The sequence below is a fragment of the Aedes albopictus genome, chromosome 1 (genome assembly GCF_035046485.1).
Source record: "Aedes albopictus strain Foshan chromosome 1, AalbF5, whole genome shotgun sequence".
Classification (NCBI taxonomy): Eukaryota; Metazoa; Arthropoda; class Insecta; order Diptera; family Culicidae; genus Aedes; species Aedes albopictus.
In genome coordinates this window covers 157,497,049-157,518,197 of record NC_085136.1, presented here as the reverse complement: position 1 = coordinate 157,518,197, position 21,149 = coordinate 157,497,049, and the positions used below count along the sequence as shown (strand labels likewise).

Below are 21,149 nucleotides of genomic sequence, written 5' to 3'. Positions count from 1 at the left end.
CCCCCCGAAAAGGCGGGTCTGCTGTTCCACCTTCTGCCGGGTTTCTCTGCTGCAGCATTGTCGCCAGTGCTGCGTCTGGCAATGCTGGCTCGATATTCTGCGCGTATGCTGAGGCAAACTCCGGATGCTTCGGTCGCTCTAGGTTGAATTGTGGCGGTCGCCGGTACCGTACATTGCTGAAGATGGAATGTTTTGGGCGCAGTTTAACCATCCCCAGATGATAGTGGTCGGAGCCGATGTTGGCGCAACGATAAGTCCTGACGTCAATAATGCCGGAGAAGTGCCATCCGTCAATCAGAACGTGCTCGATTTGCGATTCCGACTGCTGTGGTGATCTCTCAGTGTAATGATAAGGGAGGCTGTGTTGGAAAAAGGTAGGTGGGATATTTCGTCTTTTCTGGGTTGTGAAAACTTGCGTAGTCCCCCTGGATAATGTTTATTTATTTTTTGAGTGTTTGCATATTAGAATAACTAGCCACAGAAGCCCAATGTCGTGACTGTTCGTGTGACTAACATCTAGTTTGCCACGCCCTTACAGCGTCAGTAGCGGTACTACAAGTGTCAAATAAATTGTGTTTACAAAAACAAAAGATTCTTTACAAGATGAGCACTTAAAAACAGTCAATTAATACAATTAACGTTAGTAAAATATTTAAATAGAAAAGTGACTACAGCGCCATTGGAGTTCTAGTGTATTTCTATTGTTTGCATAACGCAAAGAGCACATAAATGTAATAATTTTCATCTGAAATTTTCAATATGTAAGTGTTAATTGCAAATAATCAAATTTTAATTTTGCTTCAATTGCTCACTTAAACTGCTAATTAGTATTGTCGATTAACCACCGAACTATACAAATTACCAGAATCAGAGCAATTATGCTAGGGCCATTTTCCATTGTTATGCATTTATCATCAATTGTCCGGAACCGTAAGTGCTCTTTTATAAGGCATTGTTAATGGTCGCCGGTAAATTAAAACAAAAAAAGGTACATCGCGCATTGTGCGTCCTGTGAGCATCGTTCCAGCATTGTTCTTGAATTTGGCGAAAAACTGAAACCAGCATGGACGTTTAAACCTTTGATAGGTTTATTTTAAACGTTTTTTCACCACCTTCATTGTTGTTGAAAATGCTTCATTCATTTTATTTTTCCAGAAAGGACACTCAATTGTACATTATATTGCAAACTATTGATCGTTCCCGGGGTGAAGAGCAGTAAGGTTAAACAAACTCAATTTATACGCGATAATAACGGCATAACTTTAGCACTTTGCACAAATCGTTTCATTGAACAAGCAGAAAGCCATTATTGCCATTACTTCGCCTCTGAAAGAAACTTTTGCCTTTTTGTGAATGTTATTCTTTTGATGGCGTGTTAAACAAATTCTACTTTATAACTTGATGCGTGCCGGAGCAAAAGCCAATTGAACTAGAAGGTTGGCTTTGGTTGGGAAAGCGAAGGTTTGGGTATTCCTTCAGCTTCCCTAGCGTTGCTGGGTTGGATTCTCCCTTCTTTCCTCCAGGCAGGCTGTTGTGTAGCTAAGCTAATTTATTTGATGTTCGGTTGATTTGTTGGCGAAGAACATCGAATCGACGCAAAATGGCAAAGCCTGTTGTGAACAAGGGGGTGCTTAATGGACACTTGGACAATAAATGGTGAGAATGGAAGTTCTATCGACGAAATCGATAGAAACGGGCCTCGAAAGTTCAAATGCAAATTTTTATTTTGTTGCTACATCCATTTAATTAAGTGTTTTCTATAAAGATGATAGCAAAGCTTTATTTTCAGACTGAATTTTCATAGATTTATATTTGAATATGTTCTTATATGATGTTTAGAAAGAGACTTAAGTACTTGACTGATTGATATTTACATTTTGTTCTGCATAGATAAAACTGAGTACTCTCTGTTTATATATGGTTGTATATTTAGTAATTTGTACATTATTTATAATGTAATCTACGATTTAAACGGCAACGCAGTCTTTTAATATGGGAAAACGAGTTTTATTATTTGCCCGACGTTTCGACACTGAGGTTTTGTGTCATCTTTAGGGGTAATTAATTTTTCGTTTTTGGTCTTATGTTTCATTTAATTGTAACTGTCTTGTCGAGTTGTAGTTGGTACATGACTTGTTTGTTTTGTCTAGTTTTGCAACGGACTGTACGTGTTTTTTTTTACAGAAATCACAATAAAGCAGCACAAGTAACAAATGTGCAGCAATACCATGCTAAGGGTGGCTTGTCTTGATTTCCGATTGATCCAATATCTTTTTGTGACTGAAAATTTCAGTATTATATTCTTTACTTCCTTAATATTCTAGAGTCTCTAGCTTTCACTGGCTATACATATGAATAAATGAAGATTTTCTTCATTGCACAATAATTATTTTAACGTACGAAATTCAATCGTTCACATTTGAAGAAAGAATCAAAAAGTGCCAGGTCGTATGAGTGGGTGAACGAAATTGGCCACCAACATCATAGCGTCTCGCATCGTCTCCTCTGCTGGATATATCACTGCAATATAGTGCAAACCAGAAGTGTTCCCACAGGAAGGACACACCAAACTAAGCCACCGGAGCGGTACAACATATCCGGACAACATTGTCCCCATTTGCACCACTGCTGCAGTTGGCAGTGTCGTTTGCCTATCGCCACCCGGACAACCTGTTCTGTATTGATATGCAAATAATACTACCGTTCTCCAGTATACCTATATGTCCCACTCTACAGGACAACGGCTCATTCAGTAGTACAGGAGACAGGTAAAAGTTCGATTTTTGCACCTTTCTGTACCGCAAAAATCTCCGGAGAATCCGCCTCGCCCTTTGACACCAGCTTCCAGTAACGATAGGAAAATCCGAAAAGAAGAGAAAAAAATCTGTTGTGGCTATATTGAAACCGGAACTTCGATCATTCGTCCATTTTCCCCATTTTGCAGTGTTCTCTTTTGTCTTTTGGGTTGGGATAAGAGGGCCTTCATACCAGCAGCGTTCAATTGAAATTCATTGGTTTACACATTTGCACAATTGCTCGCTTTCGTGTCTTCTTGTGTCTGTTTGGCCACCATCAGGGCCGGTTCGAAGGGGATCAATGATATTTAGAAGGAAAGGTACACTAATTTTTAGACAATTCGAGTCGTTGATTAATGCAGGGAACGTATACCGTTGGCACTGTGCTTTCCTTAAAATAGACCTAATTGAGTTCCACCGTAGGTTCCCATACTATGGGCAACGGTTTTCGTTTTTCCGGTATCTCCGACATTCAACCATATAACTCACTAGTAGTCCGCCGTATCCTTCAACGGAACAGTTTTCCAATGGTTTCTAAAGTATATAGTGTACAAGTACTTACTTTACTTTCAGACTTGAGCACCCATGGTGGTGCAGAAAACCGAATTCAAAGATCTCAATCCTGGGAGTTTGCCCGCTGCCTGTGGCCAGGTTAAATTTCTGTCGAATTGCTTTGTTTCGTTACCATGAGCATCTGGTGCCTCTGCTGCGGTGTCCTGCTGAGTTACAATCTGTCAGATCTCGTTTCCGCCCCTGCACCTCCACTTTCGCCCCCGAATTTCTGTGGGCTATTGGCTTTTGATGACATCGACGATGGAGCTCCGCGATCCAATAATGAGATGGAGGGAGAGCCAATTGTGAGGCCATCATACACAAATTATAGAACCCTTTTTTCTCTTCTAAACCATAGGGGGAAAATCTGCTCAACAGACACCCTAACAGGAAGGTTAGAGTAGTGTGGGGTTAAGGCCGTCTTCTACAACACTAGTAAAAGCCAGGACTACTCTCTCCTCGACCCACTAAAACACATTCCTATGGTCGCCAAACCCTTCGTCTCTCCGGAACCACCAATAAGGTATTGCTTCAGTGAGGGGCTAGTGCGCATCGCACCCTCAAGTTTAGCTGCGTAGCCTAGCAGGAACGAACATCGATGACTGGCCCTGGAGAGTCCATCACGGTAACATGCTGGCGCTTAGCCAGTTTCCCGAGTGGTCCTCGCCACTCACTTTGTCCTCGGAAGGCGGGCAGGGTCAACCCCACCCGCGCCCAACTGCTTTGCAGACATCAAAAACTAATGCCCACGTGCAACCCGATCTGACCTGCTGAAGGCAAGGGTATCACTACCCTTTAGGCCCTATCAGCTGCACCAGAAGGTTGCTGACAGCAGGGTCTCCACCTACCCCGACCCTTGCCGGGGACCCGTTTCCAACCGCGGGCTCGGATCCAACCCAGTATACCGACTCCACGACAGCACCGCTACCGGGACTTCCTCTCCGCGGCCACTTAGTCGCTGTAAGGGTCGATCTCGACCGCAGGGCACCGGTATGACCTACGAAGCCGACTTCGAACCCCTGGACCACCTCTTGTACTGCAGCTGGACTAGCCATTCTCCGAGTCCACGCGCCACCTCCTCTGTAGCTCCCAGACGATATGGGTGATAGCCGTTGAAACGGCGTTCCAGCTAACCTCATCCCTACACATCCTCTGAACCAAATTGTCCGGAGTTGTGTCCTCCCCGCATGTGGCAAGCATGCGGTCACGCGGGCACACGAACAAAACGTGTTCCGCCGTTTCCTCTAAACCATTGCACACTGGGCATTCGGGAGAATCCGCATGCCCGAAACGGTGTAGATACTGTCGGAAGCAACCATGACCTGTAAGGACCTGTGTCAGGTGGAATGTATCTTCCCCATGGCGCCTATTAATCCAACTATCTACTCTCGGTATCAACCTATAGGTCCACCTGCCTTTGGTGGAACTGTCCCGCGCGCGCTGCCATTTGACCATGGAGGCCATCCTGGCAGTCCTGAGTATGCCTCTTAAGCCGCGCATTTCGAAGCACTCCATGTTACATTAGATTTCGTTTAGCCACTAAATTCTTAAGGGTAATTACTTCAGGCTCGATTGGTTCGCCCTATAGTTCAGTAGAAAGTTATGTAAATAAACAAAAAACTAAAAATTTAAACTAAGCCGAGAAGTACTCACGCAAAAAACGAATAAACGCAAACAACGGTTGTCATCTGGGAAAAACGTATCGATAAAACCGGTTGAACACCCCTCGTCGGCGAACCGTTCGGCGAGTAAACAACAACCGAACCCTCGCAGGCAGACAACGTGACGCCTGCGGTGTCAAAACGTCACTCCAATTTCCGCCTTTCGTCAGTCACAGAGCAGTCAAAACCACTTCGCATCACAGTTCACTGCGCCGACTAGTTCCCCGGGAAATCGTTGTGAGATAGAAAATCGTCGGGAAAAAACATTCGTCCGAGGACGAAATCTGCCGCGACGAGCAGATAACAAAACGGTAGGTCGCAGGAAAAAGTGTGCTGAAAAGGTGCAAAATTTAGCATGATTTCTTCTCGACCAGGAACCGACAAGCGGTGGAACGCGGTCGCGAATGTGCGCTGGGCGAAGAAAATCGGCCATTGAAGGGCGATTGCTACCGACGGTTACGGGAACACGTGTAAGTTTAAAAGGGGAAAGATTGATACAACAGCTCACCGGAACATCTCGTTTGACAGACAGATACACGTGCCGTGGGGGCAAATCGTGAACCAACGAGAAGCTCGGTGCAACGGGCACAGTTCTCGATCTTTGCCACCGATCGACAAGACGAAATCGGGGAGAAACCGGGAGCCTGATCTGTTCCAGAATACGTGAGTCATGCGTGCCGGAAAGCAAATAGGCACATTCAACAATTTTATTCCGTCTAGCAGATATCCCCACCCGGAGGTTACCGACGACATCGAACAAGTGCTGGTGCATTCCAGTCGCCTCATTTGCGCCTCGACTAGACTGAGAAGAAGAAGGGATCGGCCAAACCGTTATTTTTCTTATGACCAACAAACCGTACGCAATTAAACAACGATCCTTTTGTACCAGGATCCCTTCTTTTGTTGATCCACAATTCACTCCGGTAGCCGGTAATCCCAGTGGCGGAACGGAATCGATAGCTGAACGGCTCGCCGGTGGCCGACGAAGGTTAGTGGCGGAACGAAATTGACGACAGGACGGTTTGCCGGTGGCCGACAAAGATCGGTGGCGGAACGGAATCGACAGCCGGAGGGTTCGCAGGGGCCGACGAAGATTAGTAGCGGAATGGAATCGCCGACTGGACGGCCTGTCTGTGGCCGACGAAGAACAGCAGCGGAATCATAGGAAGAGCAGCTCCGATGCAGTCGAATCGGATGGCGCCGACAAGACCAGAAGAAGCTGGCACTAGTCATCGCCGGCGCACCAAGGTGTTCGGGGGCCCCCAAGAGAATGTTTGCGTGAGTACTAACATTAGCATGTAAGATCATGAGAAGAGCCAGGGGGAAGTAGTACCCAATGTAATAAACATCGAGTCAAATAAAGCCGCTTTTGTTCATGTATGTGGCTTGAGTTTGTGGCAATTTTGGGCATATGTTGACAGCTAGCCGGAGTGTGTCAAGCTCTGATTTTTGAGCTAAGACTAATTTACAACATCCTCACTGATAAGAATGCTGATAGGCACCATACCAGTAATGACGCAGAGAGCGTCGTGTGACATGGTACGGTACGCGCTCGCAACCCTCAGGCACATAAGCCTGTAAGTACTTTCTGTAGTAAACTCATGGTTTACACAAGTCGAATCTAGCAAAAAATGCAAAATCCGACCAAAAAAACCTAATTTATTTTCAGAGACGTTCGTTCGTCCCAAAAGTCGTTAACAAACTGAACGCCAGACTTCAAACTACTCTCAGCCCGCTTCTTTCCATACCCACCATGCACACCAACACAAACATTCATATATGCCGGCGAAACTCTTTCCTACCGTTCATCAACCCAGTTTCATTCGCGCAACGCTGTACACAGAGCCGCCTGTATGCATGTGTGTTTGTATGTGTATCACCAACCAACCATCTCCGAACGCGACGCGAATGACAGCTCTCGTTCATGCAGACAGCACGCGAGCCGTTCATGGTTGGTTTTGGTGGAACGGGTGGAACGTATCCCGACTATACGAGTACACCAAAATCAATACTGGCTTTGCAAATAGACACATCTCACATTATATAAAATTTTCATAATAATAAGCATCTATACACTACATTCGCTTTCTTCTCTACTCTTGAAAGCTTATTTTGCAAAAGCTAAATACATATACCAATACTTTATAGATCGAGTTATAAATATTGCGTCATTTTATATATATTTTTTATTGCTTTTGCTAAAAACAATGCGGTAAAATGTCATACATTTTTAAGCGACTTTCACAATGATATCAAGCCCCTCAGTGCAATCGGAAAAAAATCACATCTCACAAAACGAATTACAATTTTACATATTTTCTATTATTATTATTTTTTATTTATTTTTTTGCTTCTTTTTTTCTTCTTTTTAAAACTATGATACAGGAAAAATATGACATTCAAGATTTTACCATATCAGAAATGAATCATCTGATCCCAAATTAGAACAACATTGTATTGTTAATTCTACCGTCAATTTTACCATAAACATAAATTTTTATTGTACTAGATCTTTTTATTTCAATTAAATACATCTAAAACTACTAAATTGCATTCATGAGCTTTCTGTTCTGTTCTGAAATTCCTGTTCACAGGCAACTTCAAATGCATCGCGATAGTCGAAAAAAATCAATTCTCTCAAACCACTTTATTAAATTAATTTGAAAATCTACAACTTTGAATCAAAATCAAATCAAAAAGCGCATAACATCCTTTTAAAATATAACACTACAAAATATACCAAACTTATTCGAATACAGTTGATCCAAAATTTGATTCAAACTCAATTTAGTTTCAATTCAAAAGTAGTCCAAACCAATATTCAATTTGAAACTAATTCATATGAATACAAAACCATAATAATAATAATACCATACAAATCAATTCAAAATTCAAAGTTCTATCAAAATTAATCTCCATAAAATCCAAATCTAATCAAAATGAAATTTAAATACTATCTCTCAGCAATCTAATCTAAATCTTATCTAAAAGTGTGTTTAGAAATAAATAATTCAAGATTATATCACAGACAAACACAATCAAAATCCAATCAAAATCCAATTTAAATCCAATCCAAAACCAATGCAAACCCAATCCTAATTCAATTCCAATCTAATCAAATCCAAACCCAATCAAAATCCAATCCAAAAGCAATAAAAACCAATCCAAATCCAATCCAAATTCAATTCAAATCCAATTCAATCCAAAACCAATCAAAATCCAATCCAAATCCACTCTAAATCCTATCCAAATCCATTCCAAATTCAATCCAAATCTAATCCAATCCTAATCCAATCCAAACCCAATCCAAATCCAATCCAAATCCAATCCAAATCCAATTCAAATCCAATCCAAATCCAATCCAAATCCAATCCAAATCCAATCCAAATCCAATACAAATCCAATCCAAATCCAATCCAAATCCAATCTAAATCCAAATCCAAATTCAATCCAAATCCAATCCAAATCCAATTTAATCCGAAGCCAATCAAAATCTAATCCAGATCCAATCCTTGTCCAACTCAAATCCAATACAAATTTAATCCAAATCCAATCCAAATTTAATCCAAATCCAATCCAAATCCAATCCAAAACTTATCCAAAACCAATTCATTCCAATCCAAATCCAATCCAAATCCAATTTAATCCGAAACCAATCAAAATCTAATCCAGATCCAATAAAAACCAATCCAAATCCAATCCTAATTCAATTCTAATCCAATTCAATCCAAAACCAATCAAAATCCAATCCAAATCCACTCTAAATCCTATCAAAATCAATCAAAATCAAAATCCAATCCAAATCCAATCCAAATCTAATTCAAATCCAATCTTAATTCAATTCAAATCTAATCTAAATCCAATCCTTGTCCAACTCAAATCCAATCCAAATTTAATCCAAATCCAATCCAAATTTAATCCAAATACAATCCAAAAACTTATCCAAACTAATTCATTCCAATGCAAATCCAATCCAATTCCATCCAAATCCCATCCAAATCTAATTCAAATCCAATCCAAATCCAATCCAAAACCAATCCTAATCCAATCCAAATTCAATCCAAACACAATCCACATTCAATCCGAATCCAATCTATATCCAACCCAAATCTAATCCAAATCTAATCCAAATCCAATAAAAAATCCAACTGAACTCCAAATCCAAAACATATCCAATCCAAATCTATTCAAAATCCAAATCCGAATAAAATTCGATCCAAATGCAATCCAAATAAAATAATAATAAATTGAAGCTTAAATCTCAATTCAAATATGATTCAAATCCTTATTTATTCAATATTAAATCCAAGTCAGATCCCAAACGAACTTCGATTCAATTAAAACCAAATCCAGCTCTAAAACATATTTAAACTGAATCCAATAACAATTCAATTAAAATGTAAATATAATTCAATCTACTGCAAGACCGAACACATTGTTAACCCATTTCTTTTATATCAAATTGATTTCGATTCAAAACTTGATTTCGATCTTCATAATCTTATACTTTGCATTCTTAGTTGTTTAATTCTCCATTATAGTCTCAAATTTTAAACCATTCTTTTATGCTCATATTAGTCATTTTGTAGTTCTAATATTCGACATCAAGAAACTAACCTGCCCCTGTATTCGCTCCACGGTGAATATTACTCAGTGATCATCACTTGACAGTTGGAACTTCGTCCAGGCTTCATGTTACGTTTTTTTTTTTTAACAACTGTCGCTTTCCAACAGGAAAAAAATATCATACTCTTCATCAGTTATGAATTTCTTATCCATACTTGATCAAAAACAAAGTATTTTAAGGATGGAATCCTTTTCGTTCTTCTTTCTTCCCGGTAATTTGCATGCATCTAAATGCATGTCATCTAAATACTTTCTTTGCAGTATTGGTGATTAAAAATAGAGGTTATGTCGTGAAATTTAGAAAGCTTGAAAGGCAAATGCCATGTCTTTTTCTTCTTCTTCTGTATGTCTCTACATTCCCACTGGAACTTGGTCTGCCTCTCTCCAACTAAGTGTTCTTTGAGCACTTCTACAGTTTTTTTTTTATTTGAAGGACTTTCTTTGCCTACCATTGCATGATTTTGTACATTGTGAAGTAAGCACAATGATACACTATGTCCAGGAAGTCGAGTTCAATTTCCCGGCCGGATCTGGAATTGAACCCGCCGTCTCTGGATTGGCAATCCATAGCCTTAGCCACTACGCTAACTGGAGACCCTCAGGTTCACATCAGCTTAATCATCATTTTTTTTTATAAACTTGTCGGTAAATCGATTTTTTTATTTACCCGATTTCTACTAAGATGGTAATCTGGAACGAATCAATCACTAAAATACGAAATGGGATTTCACATAACGTAACCTTTGTTTAGAAGACAACAGAAAAAGTCCGGCTCAATCTCTTTTTTTCCGACCATACAATACAAATCTCAGTGTAGCTCTTTCCACATCCAATGCTTATCTAAATCCAATTCAAATTCAATTTATATCCAATTCACATTCAATCTAAATCCACTCCAAGTCCAATTCAAATTTGATCCAAATCTAATTGGAATCTACTCCAAATCCAATCCTTTTCCAAACCAAATATAGATTCCATTTCAATCCATTACAAATTCAATACAATCCCGTTTCAATCCAAATCTAATTCAGATCTAATCTTAATCCAATCCTAATCCACTTCAAATTAAATTAATAAACAAACCAGAACAAATTTGCTTCAAATCCAATTACAATTCAATCCATTATAAATCAATACTCAATGTCCATCCACTTTGTGTTTATCAGAACAATTTCCTGATAAGAGATTTTTCTATTTCTGACTTCAAGTGCACTGTCATGGATTGAGGTGTTCAGGCTCAATGTCTCCAATCCAGCGTCAAGTCCAGAATAAGGTTGAAGGTCTAATTTTGGCATTTGTTCCTCAGAGACCTTATCACTCTGTAGATCTAATTATGTAAACTTTTGCTAACTTTACTTTTTTTTGTTGTATTCCACCGCAGAACAAAACTTCCTGCTCACTTTTTGTTTTTTTTTTCAAAACATAAATATCTCAGAGTGTGTACCTAGAAAGTCCTGCTTTAACTTCTTTATACCAATCAATCACAATTGATCTATTTATTATCAGAGTCCTGCTCGCCCTGTTTTTTATTGTAGCACGATCAAATAAAACAAATGCCTCAGAGACCTGCTCGCGCTGGAATTTGTATCACGTAGAGACCTGCTCGCTCTACTTACTACACTGCAAAATATTTTTGCTGGTTTTTGCTGATTTTTTTTGCATGCTGATTGCATTCAGCAATACAAATTACTGAGTATCAGCAATTATTTTTCAACTTGCTGAACCGTCCAGCAATTTTGACAGTTGATCAGCAACTTTATGCTGAAATTCAGCAAAAATGTTGCTGAAATTCAGCTATTTCTTTTGCTGATTTTTTTTTTTGCGTGCATAAAGCATTTCAAAAACTTTGGTGTGTACTTTGAATCATTTGATCACAGAAAAAAAAAATGCCTCAGAGACCTGCTCGCTCTGAAAATCATGTAGAGTCCTGCTCGCTCTACTTTTTTTTTGTAGCATTCGATCAAATAACAAAAAAAATATCTCAGAGACCTGCTCGCTCTGGAATTCGTAGAGTCCTGCTCGCTCTACTTATTACTTCAAAATATTCGAATACAAAAAAAGTAATGCATCAGAGTCCTGCTCGCTCTGTATAACGTAGAGTCCTACTCGCTCTACTTTTTTTTTTCTTCATGATCTTTGCAAACAAATAATACTTTCTGATTCAAACCTACCCTGCTGCGCCATGTAGTAAACTCATGGTTTACACAAGTCGAATCTAGCAAAAAATGCAAAATCCGACCAAAAAAACCTAATTTATTTTCAGAGACCATACAACCAAGCGGAGGATGTGAACGTGGTCTTCGAACCACAGTGCCGCGGAAACAAGACACAGGAGTTCGCGAGAGAAGTTCGTAGGGAGAAGTACGTGAGTACTCAGGCTGAAGTGCCGGTCACGGATCGGTGTCACCAAGCCTGCCAAACTCAGCACTCAGCAGTCGTAGGGAGCGGAGAAACCAAACCCTGTCTACCCGAGCAGGAGAAAATAGCTGGAGAATAACTAACTCATGTATGGACTTATCCACGCTCTTCTTCTTCACTCGAAATTCTTCTTTTTTGTCAGAGTAAATGCGGGCAATGTTTACAAACAAATCGGTCGTTGTCGTGTCTGGTGAATCGGAAGCAACATCAATTTAGTTTGCGATTTTAAACTGTTTGTGCATTCGTTTTTCATTATTATTAGTGTTATTTTGCATCATAAACATCTAAACAATTAGATAAACCATAATGCTCAAGTTAAGCCAACTCAATCCAATTGGAGGTCGCCTCTCAAGCTATGCTAAAGCATTACCGAAATCATCGCCAAATGTGTACCGTAGATATTTGGAAAAAATAAGGATTATTGGATACTACGATCCGTACAGCCCCTCCTTTTTTGCACGGGGAAGTGAAAACTTGGCCATTCCGACCTCGGTTACTACTGGTCATGTGATCGATTATTTGTTGAGCTTCGTTTCGCCGTACAGTGGTCAACCAATGAAAAACAGTCGCAGTATGGAAGGATATAAGAAGTTCGAGTCTGGATTCGTTCATTCCGTCCAGGGAACTATCCGCGAAGGCTATCATGTTCTCGTTGGAAAGGTAAATGGTTCTGTTTTTGTACTTACAAAATATTACATAGTGTTTGTCTTTGCAGGTTATTCACTCGATGAAATTGAAGGAGAATATGTTGAAGCCTTGGATTATCATAGATAAGCGAGGGAACGTAATCTATGCTCATTGCACGTGCATTGCAGGTATAAGTGAGACATGTTCCCACGTCAGCGCAGTGTTATATTCATTGGCCAATCTTCATGCACAGTCCGTAAATAGAAAGGTAAAACAAAAGTTCTATACGAAGAATGATACATGCACTTATAATCTTTCTAATATATCTATAGGTCACTGTTACAGATATGCCATGTTACTGGCGTCAACCTTCGAAGAACATTCGAATGGATATGTATAAAAAAGTGCGAGATGTTAGCTACGGGAAGACATCCAAATATTATTATGATGCGATTGCTAGCAGGACGAGAGATGATTTCGACAGTATGTTAAGGAAGCTGAGAAAAGAAAATGAAAATCCTGTCATTTTGAACACGATTTGTGATGGTGTCAACTTTTCGTGCCAGAACTGCGAAGACGATCTCGTTCCCGATAACATTATCATGAACAAAAGCATACTGCTGCAAGGAAACTTCAACATTGCACTCCGTGGGAGCAATCTTCAAGATCTGCGAGATTTAGGACGGGGCTTCAAATTTTCTCTGACGGTGTCCGATGTAGAAGCAGTTGAGAAATTGACCCGTAAACAGAAGGATTGTAGTTTTTGGATGTGGGCTCGAACAGGAAGAATCACGGCCTCATGTCTCAAGGAAGTTGTGTGCACGTCGAATGAATGCCCTCCACCGAAATTAACCTTGCTAAAGAAAATATGCCACCCTTATTTGAATACCTTTGACTCTCCGGCGCTAGCATATGGTCGAAGAAATGAACCGATTGCTAAACGAGCCCTACACAAACTGTTAACTGAACATCATGAAAACCTTCAGCTGTCGGATTGTGGCACATTCATTGACCAAGAAAATATATTCCTGGCAGCATCGCCTGATTGCGTGGGAAGTTGCTTATGCTGCGGAAAATTTGTGGTAGAAATCAAATGTCCATACCGTCTAGATAAAAAAGCCCTTTAAATGATCAGCTAAATTTAGATAAGTTGGCCTGCCTTCCAAATTCATTCATAAAGATCGAAAATGATGCTTTCGAGTTAGTCAAAACGCATGCTTATTATTTTCAAATCCAGGCTCAAATTTTCATTGCTGGAGCTGATTTCGGTCTCTTCATGGTTTGGAGCAAAACAGAAAACTGTATGATTAAAGTCAGCCGAGATGTAGAATTGTGGGAGCATAGCAAGAAGCGAAGCAAAATGTATTTCCAGAACATAATTCTCCCAGAGTTGCTTGGTAATTACTACACAGAAATGCAAAACAAAGGATAATGTATTTTAATTGTAAGTGTTTCTCAATATTTGTCTTTTATTCGTATACAATCTCAAATACAAAGTTTTACAACAAAATTTATACAATTGATTTATTAAAATTTACTAATATGCAACACACCCAAACAGCTAAATCTACTGCATTTATATTGTTTTCGAAGCGTCTTAATGAATCCACTAAAATCAGCCCATTAAGATATTCATATTTGGATTTGAGGACCCCAATCACTCGTTCTATGTGTACTCGTAATGCAGTTATTTGCTTATCTCTCTCCAAGTTTAAGGGGTTCAGTTGTGTGTCCTTTCGCAGGAATGTTGGGATGTTCAAGATTGCCCCCTTGGATGAAATTAAATCGCTCACATCGAAACCCTTGTCTGCAATGACGACGTCACCTGGCTCAAGTATGTCGAGAAAACCGGAAGTTTCCGCGATTTTTCGATCCGAACACCGCCCAGCATATGCATGGGATATAAAAGATACTCGACCATCAGCTGACATGGCAATCAAAAATTTCGTCGTTTCTCTCATTTTATATGAGCTGTGGTGAGAGAGAGCTGCTTTAGGGTCCGTGGGTTCTTCAGTAGATACCTCAAAACAATCAATTATATGTATACGACGCGCACCATACTGTTCGCGAAATATTCGCGGCAGATGACGAATACTTATGTCCTTCGAAACAGGTGCTAAAGCATATTTCAATGTTTCGTACAAAACATATAAAGTTCTATGGAAATACTTCGATATTGTTGTACTACACACAGAATACTCTTCAGCTAAATCTACAAATGGAGTATTTCTTCGCAGTTTCCGAAGAGTCATTACGAAAATTTGATCCTTGGATAAAGCACACTGGGGCTGAAACAAGCAGTTTTCAAGGTACGCAAAGATTGTTTTCAAAGTTCTTAAGCTACTAATTCCCGTGAACAGCTTGCATCGCCGGTCATCATTAATCCAATCCAAGCCGCATTGTTTTTTCAAAAGTTCAACTTCCAATACACCAACTCTTGCTTGCAGCCTGGCAAGTTCCTTCTGATACGCCGCGATGATTGCATCTTGATGTTTTTCTTTCTCTTTCATACCTTCCAATTCTGTTCGGTCCTGCGAACAATTTTCAACACTGATGTTACAGCTGAACTGTTCTTCTTTGCAGTAACCGTGATCACTTATACAGCTGAGGTCCTCGGTGGTGAGTTTCGAGAGGCGATCGGTGGTAAAACTTGCAGGATGGATGCAGGTATTATCGCTAGTTTCTGCATTTGCAAACTTGTCTTTGGCAACCTCGGCTATAAAACAAAATTGTAATTCTATACTTCACTATACAGTTTGAATACCATTCACATACCTTCGGGAGTGACTGCATCATCAGTTTTACACTCATTTTTAAGCCACGGCGAATCCTGCAATTCAGAGGACATCTGATTGGATCCTTCCAATAAACTTGTCGCAAATGATTCGAAGTCGCTTTGATCCACCACCACGCGGTTAGCTCTTCCTGGTGTCTCGTCGATGGTGTGTTTTGAAGAATCAGCTATAAATATGAAGTGCACACATGTATAAACACAGCAAAAAACTAAACATTGAACTGAACAACCGAAACATGACATAATATACTCACACTCATTGTACCGGGCCAAATTTTCAGCTGGAGATAACGAATCATGTTGAAAAGCTGTAGAGTTCAAATCTGTCCCGAGCAGTGCTTCCTCGAATGACTCGAATCCCCCATGGTTGGTCACGTCAGCTTGGTAGATGTGATTAGTTGATTCGTCGAAATATGCAATGTTGACTGATGGTATCCAATCAACGCTATTCACATCAGTGATAGTGGCAGCTTTTCCTAATAAAAAAGATCGATATTTTTTTCCATTTTGGGGTCGGGTATTTTATTTGTTTTAACTTACCGGAAACGAAATGTAGTCCACAAATATATTTTTCCTTTGGATTGAAGCAGTCCCTGAATCCGAGAACGTTTAGCCATTCGTGAAGTCTTCGCTTCGAAAGGTCCACCGCTGTTCTTCTCCTTATATGTGGGAAACGAAAGAATCGTGCTCCTTTCGTTTTGTGAGTCGAATGGCACTTAAATACGATGCACTTCTTAGTCATTCTTCTGAAACAGTTGCGAAAATCGAGGAAAATTCTCACGCTCTTCACTTTTATTCAGCCGTTCGTCTTTCCGGAAGATATGTAAACATTGCCCGCAACTACATTGTTTATGTTTTCAATTCCCGAGTGTGACGTCACGGTGGTTAAGTTCATGGAAAACCGAATACCTACAACCTGAATGAGGTATTAACACAGAGAACAGACATTTAAGCTCGAACAAAAATACGTCGAAATCGTGTGTAAAGGAATTAAGTGTACCTCAACGCCATCAACTGAGACTGCCCCACATAAAAAGTCGATTTGACCCCACGATGGCAGTGTTCATCGTTAAAATACATTACCCCACCAAACGACACGAGCGCCAAACGGCAAAAAACGGCGAGCACTGGAAACAAAAATGACAACACAACAATGTAAGTGATGGGACGCTAGCGCCACGCAACGGGGACATAACCACATACTCTGATATGACCGTTACAAAGTTTTACACAAGGCAGAAAGCGAAGATAGACGTCTGTTCTCTGTGGTATTAAGTAGTCCTGCATAAGAGGTAAAATACCTAAAATAATAACTGGTGTGTATTCTTTGCATAACACGTGAATAATGACATCAGGTATGGCAATACCTAAATAATACTCGGTGGTTTTTCCATACAAATAGCGATTTTTCCATAATTGAATAATACCTCAAGCAGTCCTCAACACCAAACCAATAACTCGACGAGGTATTTGTAGTAAACTCATGGTTTACACAAGTCGAATCTAGCAAAAAATGCAAAATCCGACCAAAAAAAACCTAATTTATTTTCAGAGACGTTCGTTCGTCCCAAAAGTCGTTAACAAACTGAACGCAAGACTTCAAACTACTCTCAGCCCGCTTCTTTCCATACCCACCATGCACACCAACACAAACATTCATATATGCCGGCGAAACTCTTTCCTACCGTTCATCAACCCAGTTTCATTCGCGCAACGCTGTACACAGAGCCGCCTGTATGCATGTGTGTTTGTATGTGTATCACCAACCAACCATCTCCGAACGCGACGCGAATGACAGCTCTCGTTCATGCAGACAGCACGCGAGCCGTTCATGGTTGGTTTTGGTGGAACGGGTGGAACGTATCCCGACTATACGAGTACACCAAAATCAATACTGGCTTTGCAAATAGACACATCTCACATTATATAAAATTTTCATAATAATAAGCATCTATACACTACACTTTCCAGCTTCCGTCGGTAGCATTCAGTACTTAGCGCGGTGCCCCACGCCGGGCCGCCGATCCTGGTACTCTTAACCAAGTATGGGAAAGCTCATTCGCTCACCTGAATGCCGGCGATGCCAAATAGCAAAAAGAACGCCAACAACCCAATACTGCACTCAGCCAAATAACCTTAAGATTTCCATAAGGCCCAACTTATGAAACGGCCTTTAAATAATTCATAATGATCCGGATGAATTTCATAAGGTCACTCTATGATGTAAAATCGTCTCACAGCTTGCACACTTAAAAATTTCGTGTAAATTTGCGTTTATTTCGATGCACATATTTGGAGCATCGAAATAAACGCAAAATTGCGTTAGACATAAAAATTACACGATTTTAATTTTACACGATTCATGTCTCGTGTGAGAGTCGTGTAAAATTAAACATCATTTAAATTTAAACGATTAATTTCCAACGCTTCTGTATATTGACATGAATGTTTGTTTATGCATTTGATTTTCGACTTTCGAAAAAGCGTCTTGTGAGGATAATCATTGCGACGATGTGGTACTCAGAGTACATAAATCAGATGTTCGGCCATGCAAATGTTTCCTCATCAACGTTGGGCAATTGCTCTCGACGCAACAGCATCGCAAAATGGAGCACCGGGAGACGCACTGCGAGGTGCTGCTGCTGCTGATGAGGGGTTTTTAAGGAACTCGATAGATTTTTATCATCATTCTCTAGTTGGAAGATTGCACATGTATCAATGATGACTCGGGTACGCATAAGGTGTTACAAATAACAGATATTCGCGGCACAAAACAAACTAACAGTGCGTCTTCCGGTGCTTCTCACATGAACAACTCCCTCCGGCCGTCGGCAGAACAAAACTGAAACAAAGACGCCATTTGTATTGATGGTAAGCGAGTGTCGCTGTAAATTTACACGCCAATTTAAATTTATAGTTTAAATAACAGAAAATCAAATGTTATTTAATTCACTTTTCAATTTGAACATAAAATTGATGTGCCATTGAATTTTAAGTTCATAAAAGTGTAAAATTGTATGTTTTTCTATGCTCTCATTATGTGCATCAAATTCGACTCAATTTTCAATCATTTTTTAGTTTAAATTCGTTTAAATTCACAGCGTTTGCCATTTACATGTCGTTTAAATTTAATAATTTTTTTCTGTGTGGCTTTTATTCATGTTTAGCAACATAGAATTCTCAAGCGTCGGTAGCCGTGTGGATAAAACACGGGCTCGGTGATCCCGACGTTCATGGATCGAACCCAGTCTGCATCATTTTAAGATTTTTTTGTTCTTTTCATAAGTCTATCTTATGAAATTTGTCATAGCAAGCACGATCAATTTTCATAAGGTATTCCTATGTCATCCATAAGAATTAGTTATAGCAAATTTTCATAAGGTATTTCGATGAATTTCGCTAGTTTTTTCGCTGAGTGTGAGTGAGAACACGGCGCACTAAGAACGAACGCCACACGAACGACTCGCCACCGAAGCGAATCAGGAGAGAAACAAATTGAGTGCGAAATGTTCGCTCTCTCAACTACCGAGTGGCATTCAGCTGATTGAATCAAAACGCACTCACTGATTCAATTCCCGTACTGAATGCTTCCACTGAACGCTTAATGAACGTTCCAAAATGAATGCTCTCGCACCCGACATAGAACGTAAACCATCTTGGTTCGTTCACCTTCGGCACTCAGATTCGGTAGCGATTCATTCGGCCGTCGTTGCTTGCATCACCCGGTGCTCGGCGACAAGAAAGAATGGGCAATGAAAGTGGGAAGATTTTGCTTGGCTGGGGTAGAAGCACACTCGCATCAGATTGTGCGTGGATGTGAGTGAGGGATACACAATAAATGAATGATTTCTTTCCCATCCTTGCTCTTAACGACTTCGCTATTTCGTTTAGTTCTACATTTGTCATAAGAGCAACTTGGTTTTGACCGACTTAATAGTAGGAAACCAAATTCCACGGACGACTGTCGCGAACTGATTCCACAATTCTCTTCGGTTTCTCAGAGTACGGCGTCGGAGTCTGCCATCGAACCTCTCGTTTTGGTCGTGACCACGCTATTCGCCTCCAAACGTCATCACCCCACCGCACAATCGCTAGCGTAGAACGATCGACGCGCCACCATTTTTCGAATGTTGGAGGGCACAGGTACCTTTTTCGCGGTGTTGCTTCACCGTAAACAACACCGCGAAAAAGGTACCTACACTCAGAAATAAAAGAAGTCATTAATGCATATTTTTCATGCAAAATGCAGGTTCGACTGGGTTCATGCATTAAGTTACTAAATAACAAATAGTTTCTGAAAACTTAATCATATTTAGTATACCAATGCATAGTTTTTAGTATTTTTCGTAAATCTAACAGTTGATGCAAATGCATATTTTTTATGCATTCAATGCATAATTTTCAGTAACTCTCAGGCTTTCTTCTAGACTTTTAACTAGTTGTTTGACTTAAAACAATATTTACTGAAACCCATGATTAAATTTATTTATATGCATTTATATTTTATAATATTAAATCACATATATAAATATTTAAGTACGTATACGCTCCGCTAAGTTAGGTACTCAGTGAAGGGTGTTCCTGGGTCTAATCTCGATCACACAACATAAAATTCAGGAATTATAATCCTGTAGATTATAAGAATACATTAAGAGACACATATTGTATTATTGATAAAATATTCAATACTTACCATTTAAATGTTTAAAACATTTTTCCTTTATAAAACACCAGCACACTACACAACTAATTCTACAAAATTAAGGGTCTGTTCCAATTGGCGAATTAAATTAAATTTTCACTTAAACTTAACAGTTCGATAATTATTTCCTTAGGAGAAATGTCATTTTTGAGCTTCGAACTGTCAAATTTAAGTGAAAATAAATTTTGATTCGCCAATTGGAACAGACCCTAAATGTTTAAATATTCCACGATTCCACCAAAATGTCTTGTACAGTCATGCTACAAGGATCTGAATTTTAGAAATTAGGAATCTTAACAAAACTTACGCATTGAAATACTAAAAGCTAATTCACTAATGCGTAGTTTTAAGTTATACGTATGCATAAATTTAATTTAAATATCAAATGAATAAAAAATAGTGATTTTAGGACTTTCTCGTGTTTTGAGTGTACACCCTCCACTATTCGAAAGATGGTGGCGCGTCGATCGTTGCAGTTTATCGTTTGACAGTCAATTGGAATCGCCCTCGAGACTTATATTTTAAGTCTGATAGTGATAGAGACTTTCGAAGGACGTCCGGGACTTAAACTGGAAGCATTTCCTCACTTTTTGGTTTATGATTTTTTATTAAATAACAAAGCAATATTTTCAAAATCGGTTTTCGTGCACATGTGGAAAATATTTTTCGTTTATGCAAAAACCATTTTTGAACAAAAATTCACAAAAAAATGGTTTCTGCAAAAATGGAAAACATTTTCCATCTCAAAAAAATTCAGAAGATACCACGATCCATACTCTACATGTGCACAAAAACCGATTTTGAAAATATTGCTTCGTTATTTAATAAAAAATCAAAAACCGAAAAAATGAGAAAATGCTTTCAGTTTCGCCTTAATCTCCTTATTCAAAGCCAGCCTAGCCGCTTCGCAAACCTCTTTTCAGTGCTTGAAAAATGAAGCGTTTTTCTCCACAGGAAGCAACATTTGCTCCTCC

General features: G+C 39.6%; 1 long non-coding RNA gene across 4 annotated transcripts; it reads left to right on the top strand.

Annotated features, from left to right (window-relative positions):
- Positions 1–4,867: 4,867 nt before the first annotated feature.
- On the top strand, positions 4,868–6,476 carry LOC115268709 (uncharacterized). 4 transcript variants are annotated; one of them, XR_009996787.1, is made up of 5 exons: positions 4,868–5,319; positions 5,383–5,478; positions 5,537–5,671; positions 5,732–5,838; positions 5,898–6,476. It is a non-coding gene; the product is annotated as an uncharacterized LOC115268709 (long non-coding RNA). The 4 variants fall into 4 exon arrangements; XR_009996786.1 differs by having other exon boundaries at positions 5,732–6,476; XR_009996785.1 differs by having other exon boundaries at positions 5,537–5,838.
- Positions 6,477–21,149: the final 14,673 nt, after the last annotated feature.